A 6,819-nucleotide genomic window follows, 5' to 3' on the forward strand; every position below is an offset into this window, starting at 1 on the left:
AAAAATCGTATTTATTAAAAATTTTATATATCAGTCGATTTTATTAATCAATATTAAGTTTTATTTAATTAACAGTTGATTATTTTTTTTAATAAAGTTTTATTTAATAAGGAAACGTTCCACCATCATCGCGGTCGTGATGTGATATTTTCCTTTGCTGACGATTTAGTTCTAATTATCGAGAGGGAGAGAAGGGAGGTACGTACGTCGATCAAAACACCGCTCCCTCCAGTTTTTATTCCGTATTCTGTCGCTTTTGAGAGAACGGATCCCACGACTACCCGAGCCAAGCCCGCATCTTGACATCCGCCGGTCCACCGTTTAGCAATAATTTACTCGTCGCGCGGCCACGGAACAGTGTCGAGAAAGAGGCCCCGCGGAACGCACGGTGTGGTCGTTGACATCCGAGTGATGACGATCCGAGTCCCACGGGTATATTGTTGTCCAATGACACATCCGTATTTACACGTAGCGCGTCGATATTGCGCGCCGGCGGCGTAAATGCACCCGTATAAGATCCGGAACCGGCCGTGAATGACACCGACAAGTACCTTCCTCTATGGTTGGTCGGCTGTCCTCGAAACGAGCGTCATGATTCAATATCAAATGCATCGCGACTAATCTCGTTTGGAGTGATAGGATTAATCGTGGCGCGTTTGTGTGCTGCCATTAAGAGGACAAAAGTGCCTATCGCCTTAATCATCCCTCCGTACTTATATATCATACGATATGAAGTGCAGCTTCACATCGTATGATTTATAAGTTTATAAAAACATATCACCATGATTTAACCTCTCAAGGAGTTACAAAATCATGACAGGAAATTAGATAAAATTTGGAGAGTTGTAAAAAGTTGTAAAAAGTAAATTAATAGGAGTATGAATTTTTTTTATGTATGTCTATTAAGCACATTTAACAATATCTTGGTATAAAGAAATTGGATTTTGTGGCGAATAATTAAAGTCATTCTGTTCTGCAAAAGAATCATGCTTCGACAATAATCATCCTGTGAACTGAGATCAGTTTCAATATATTTTCTTTATTCATTAGAGTTACAATTATTGGTTAACGGAGTGAATTTTGACAAAAAATAATATTTCGCAAAATGGGAATTATAATCAAATTTAATCAATTTAATTTTTCAAAAATTAAATTGATTAAAATTAATTATAATTCGAGCTCGGAAAAATTCGAGCTTGTAAAATAAATAAATAAAAAGTGCTTTTGAAATTTACAGTTAAAATATTTAAAGTTTTCGTAAACCTGTACAAACAATTATAATAAACATATGCGTCAAACATTAACAGTTATTCGAACCATTTTCAAGTTATCGTGGGTATATTTTAAAGAAATATTACTTCTAAAGTAACGCATTTACAGTTTTATAATGAATTCTTTTCCAACTTTTTTTTATATCAAGATATTATTAAATACTTAGTGGATATACATAACAAAAAATTTGTGCTCCTATTAATTTATAACTTTTTATAATTTCCCAAATCTTACCTAATTATTATTCCTGCCAGGGTCTCATGACCCCTTAAATAGTATGCCCGGATAAGTTCTATGATAAAATATGAAATCTCTTTTGATTTACTTAAACTATTGTGTTTTTTTAATACGTAACAAGTACAAATTGGATATATATTCTCCATTTTTCAAAATTCTTCGAAGAAAACAGCAACAAGAAAAGAAATCTAGATATGCTTATTATTTATATATAAAAAAAACCCACCGTCACTTTAAATCGCTGAAGAGATTAATAAGGTTTTAATTATCTTTAGAATTCAAATAATATTTTCTTTATATATTAAATAATCTCCTTATTTATAATATATGTCGACGCTTTTAATTTATCATGTATGGAATTGTTACGAAATATGTTTACTGTTCGCACAAGATTTTTCATGAAATGTTAATTTTACATTCAAAAAAAATATTAATTTATTTTTTATGTGCATACACACATATTCTTATATTTAGAGAATTGAAAATATCTGTGGCACTTGATAGAAAAATGTCAGAGGGATAGGATGAAGGAAAGAGAATGAGGACTGACAAATGAGTTTTGTACAAATATATGTGACAAAAATATCTCGTCCTGCACGACGGAGCAGATCAACGGCCGTTCGTTCCTCCTCAAATGTATTTTCACGTTATCTCAAAGAAAATAATAATCCGTTTGTCGACCCGGCGACGTTGCTTTTCGCTCTCGTGTATCTCTCAACCCTTCGCGTCGATCAAACATCGCATTTATCTTCGCGCACAATCCTACCCTTTCGTGAAAAAAATTCCGGTGTTCGAAATTTATCAATTGCTTCTCAGCGAAAGCCGCGGAAGCCGCCGACAGCCTCGCGGTCGCTTCTTCCCGAACACAGCGAGAAAAGACTGTTATTCAGGATGGCAGACATTGACGAATTCGTCGGACGAGTCGTATTAACGGCGTAGCACCTGAAAAATCGTCGGATTAGTTCGTAAGCCCTTGTGAATCCGACACGGCTTGGTTCCCTTCGAATCGAATCGAGTTCCATCCGCGGTTCCGCCCGGCCTCACCCTCAGGTTACGCATTTTTTATATGCGTATCTCCTCCTTTAAAAATCTTCAAGAATCTAAGTAACACGCGTCTATCACGATGCAATCCTCGGTAAAATCAATAACGAGTTGTGATGGAAAAGAACACGTTAGAAGACTAGTAAGAAACATGAAAATGACTACAATATTTTCAACGGAGAGAAGTTCTCCCTCTAATTAAAATACGTCACGTTTTCCAAGCGAGATTTTTACAAAAGAATAATATTTCTAACGGTGTCCTCATCGTTTCTATACGTTTAGTTACGATCTCGACTGGTTCAATGTAATATACAAAGAATTTGGCGACAGAATGACTGAAACGTGCGCCCTGAATTCCCGCTCGGCGCTCTGGTTTGTCGTGAAAAATCCCATAAAACACTATGTGGCCTGCCATTCTGAATCGCTCATCATTCGATTCTAATCCCAAGAACGGCTGAATTTTCATTTATCATGTCTTACTCGATCCTTTTCTTTCTTTCTCCTTCTTTCATTCGCGTTCTAAAAAACCAATATCAAGAATGGAGACCGCTTGGTGAAAGAGAAAAGCGCATTGTGTCCGACTGACCGAGCTGAGATTTCTTTCTCGTAACTTTTGTGACTAATCGTGGTCGACTATTGGCATGTTACATTACTGACAAGCGACTAATCTGCACACTTCACGGGCGCCATTATCTCTCTCACGTCCTTATCCCCTTAGTACCCTCGATCCTCTATTTGTGACTCCAAACAGTCGAGAACAAGAAAGTTTGAACACTATTTTCTAGTGAAGTTAGTAACTAGACATCTAGTTGTCATATTTGAGAATCATTGCTCACGGATTTGCGCGATAATTGGTTATAATAGGAGCCGAAATGACAATACGTTGTATAAAAGTCAATTTTATCAAGTCAATATGATATATCCAAGAGTTTTCCGGATTAAATCGTTGCAATAATGTTGCTTTAAGAATTGAAAAATCTTGTACTTCAAATATAAGAGGTCAAATATAATAGATTTTAAATTGTACCTTCCTTGTCTTCCCGGCTTTCTGTCATAAGATCTGTTCTTTTTAGTTAAACTGCTTGAACTGATACAGATTGCTGCAATAAATTAGAGTGAAATAAAATATATTTGTCTAATTTATTACATCAGTGTGCACGAGTTCAGACAGTTCAGCTAAAGAGAACAAACCTATTACCAACGCAAGTAGTAAAATTTTCAAATATAATATAACTAAAAAGGTTACTAACTTTATTAAGAGAAAAGTATTTTCGATCGTTCTAAACCTTCTGCAAAGACTTAAGTATATACGCTATTGAATACTCAGATTCTATTTTTTAAACAGCAATTTACATGTATTCGAGCTACTTAACAGCGGCTTTTTGTCTTCAGGACAATAGGAAACAATATTAAGAAAAGAATAGCGTGGTAAAACTGGAGCTCATGTGTGAGAAAAATAGGCTTTTCTTTCAAACTACATCCAATTTCCTGTGTTTTATCGTCGGCCAATAGATCCAGGCACCCACCCGTCGAGGGTTGCCACAACATTTCCTCTATTCACAAATGTAGGCTAAGCGACGTGTTTTCCGGTTCTATTTAGACTTCGATGCCTTTACAGCCCAACAAAAATCGATATATCAATTGTTAGGGACGTGCTGCGACGTGCTGGTCCATTTTTCTTTATTGACAGAGTCTTTTCGAGCCTTTCCACTGAGTCGTCCGTCGCGCGTCCCCACGCGTGTAGAGTCGCTGTTTGTCTCGCATTCGCTTAGCTCTTACACGCGATTATGAAATTATATATCATTTCGAGACAGTCGCAAGGTAGGGGACAAATGTAAAATTTTATAGTCGTTCAAGACGGATAGTCTTCTTTCGAGACGGATTTATACCGAAGAAAACAACATTTGAGAATTTATTTGTGAGCTATAAAATTCATTTCTGCAAAGTTTATTTCTGCGAATGTAAACTTTATATCCGACAAATAAATCGTATTGTTCTTTTCAGTATATAATCCATTTGTTTCCTATTAAAGCGGCTTGTTTTTTCCATTACATGACATTAGGAGCACACTAAGTGGTCATGATTGTGAAGCACTGCTCACAGGCTAAGCTAGTGATTATGACAGAAGGCTAAGTGACAGTACACAGTGTAAATATTGGTACTATACTCTTATTTAATATAGATAAAAGTACAATAAACATATTTGTGTTTCTTACGAATCCTCTATCGCAGTTGCGACATCAGATGTCTCATATCACCTCAGCTTCTGTCGTAACTTGTCAAGATTGTGAGTAAGGCATGAAACACACAGATATACTTAAACAGTAAGCAAACTGATTAAGCATAGTCGACGATTTTTCTGATGGTCCAAGAATAAGCGATTATGATTAATTTTTTTACTGCTTACGTTTTTCCGTGCACCATTCGTTTATAATGACTCACAATCGTGACCATTTGATGTGCTCCTAACTTCGTCGGGAAAAAAGAAGTATGCAAACCAACACAATAATCGTCATCTCACGTCGAAGATTAAGTCGCATCCTAATTCGAAGGCAAGAATATTTTACAATGGTAAAATGAAATTTCAAATCGAGCAACATTAGAGAATTTTTGCTGGAAGAAGGACTCGCGATAAAACGTAAGGACTGTGCCTCGTAAATCATATAGTCGCTCGTGCAAACCGACTTTATGAGCTTCTCGAGCAATTCGAACCTTCAAGACGAACAGTCGTATAATTTTTATAGAGGGCTACAAAGTTCTACCAGTGTTTCATCGTACAAATCTCTTTGTTTGCTTAAGGCGATTCTTTCTGGTCTAACTTCTAAAAAACTAAAACCTGAAAACTTTACGCATCTTCCATTGTGTGTATTTTCTTTTTATGTTAAAATAATATTTCCGTCATTCATCGTTCACCCTCTCTTCGTGTTCTTTTAAAAAGTACACGCGAAACACACACACATGCGATTCTTTATGATGTTACGCGTACTATTGCTCTCAGAAAAAAACAGTGAACTGAAAGATCATTTCTCCGAGGTAGTATAAATAAATTAAGATACAGCAACTACGTGTTAGAGAAAAAAGAGTGCGTATTTCTCGCAGCCGCAGGCAAAACGCGTGGCTTGCCAAACTCACAAACGTGCTCCCATTTAGGAGCGGGACCAGGAAATATGCTATGTGTTTAGATTGGTTCTAAGAGGGTATCATAAATTTCGACGCAGTGGGATCATAAAAAGGTACAACAAAGTATAACAAAAGATTTCCAAAGATGTTGGGATGCTACCAGTCCACCGGACTTCGACCGTGTGCTTGACACTGCACGAAGTCGTACGCTTCCTCCTAAAGACGATTTCGGAGAAAACGTAATTTCTTTGCCTCATCCTTGCCAACTTTATCAATGTATGAAAAAAAAAATCCAGTTTGACTAACCAATTTCTGGAATATGAACAATTCAGATATCCCGGTTAAAATTATTAGAATTCTGTTTAATTCAACCAGAAATCTGGATAATTTAGACTAAATTCTGATAATTTCAACGGAATTTCTAGATCATTTATATTTCGCCAAAAATTATTTTATCCAACAAAACTTTCTTTTCCATGTGGACTTCTATGTAAAAAATTTAACAAAACAAATTGTGCACAATAATAATAATTATTAATATTATTTACTTCATTTTATTTCATCATTACTACACAGTAACACTATGGTAATTACAATGATAAGATAAAATAAATAATAAATAATTATCATCACACAATCCATTTAAGTTAATGTCTGTGACGTGCAACATTATGGTAATAATTTTTTTATGAAGTAATTAAAATTCTAATGCAACTCTTCTAACGTACTGACGACGCTTTTTTTTTTACTTTTCTCTTTCTTTTTATCTGTAAATAATAAAAAAGACTAGTTCATTTCAAGAAAAGCGTTCTCATTCTGATAAAAGATACGTTATCATCTTTTATATACATATTGAATATATTTAGATTAACAAAGAATACTGATTTTCTCTTTAATTTTAGAAATAATTTCGACCTTTCTCAACTTTTTTACAATAGTTAAATATATTGAGAAAAATCTCTAAGACATAATAAATATTTATTCAGTGAGTACTAACAGCATATATTTACTCTTATACCAATATAAAATATTTTTAAATAAAAATTATACTATTGAACATTTATTTGCGTAAAGTTTATTTCTGTGTGTAAATAAAATCTTATATATATATATATATATATATATATATATATATATATATATATATAT

At 34.6% G+C, this 6,819-nt stretch overlaps 1 protein-coding gene across 3 annotated transcripts in view; it reads right to left on the bottom strand.

Annotated features, from left to right (window-relative positions):
• LOC116848431 overlaps nt 1–6,819 on the bottom strand; it is a 230,144-nt gene that overhangs the window by 111,036 nt on the left and 112,289 nt on the right. The window contains exon 1 of one of the 3 annotated variants that reach the window (XM_032824523.1): nt 207–550. The exons of the other annotated variants lie outside the window; for them this stretch is intronic. The gene's annotated coding sequence lies outside the window, so the exon portion shown is untranslated. Of the gene's footprint in view, nt 1–206; nt 551–6,819 lie in introns of those variants that run through there. 3 annotated transcript variants of the gene reach the window in all.

The sequence above is a fragment of the Odontomachus brunneus genome, unplaced genomic scaffold (genome assembly GCF_010583005.1).
Source record: "Odontomachus brunneus isolate Ranch 3 - 2012 unplaced genomic scaffold, Obru_v1 Obru_scaffold_095, whole genome shotgun sequence".
Taxonomy (NCBI): domain Eukaryota; kingdom Metazoa; phylum Arthropoda; class Insecta; order Hymenoptera; family Formicidae; genus Odontomachus; species Odontomachus brunneus.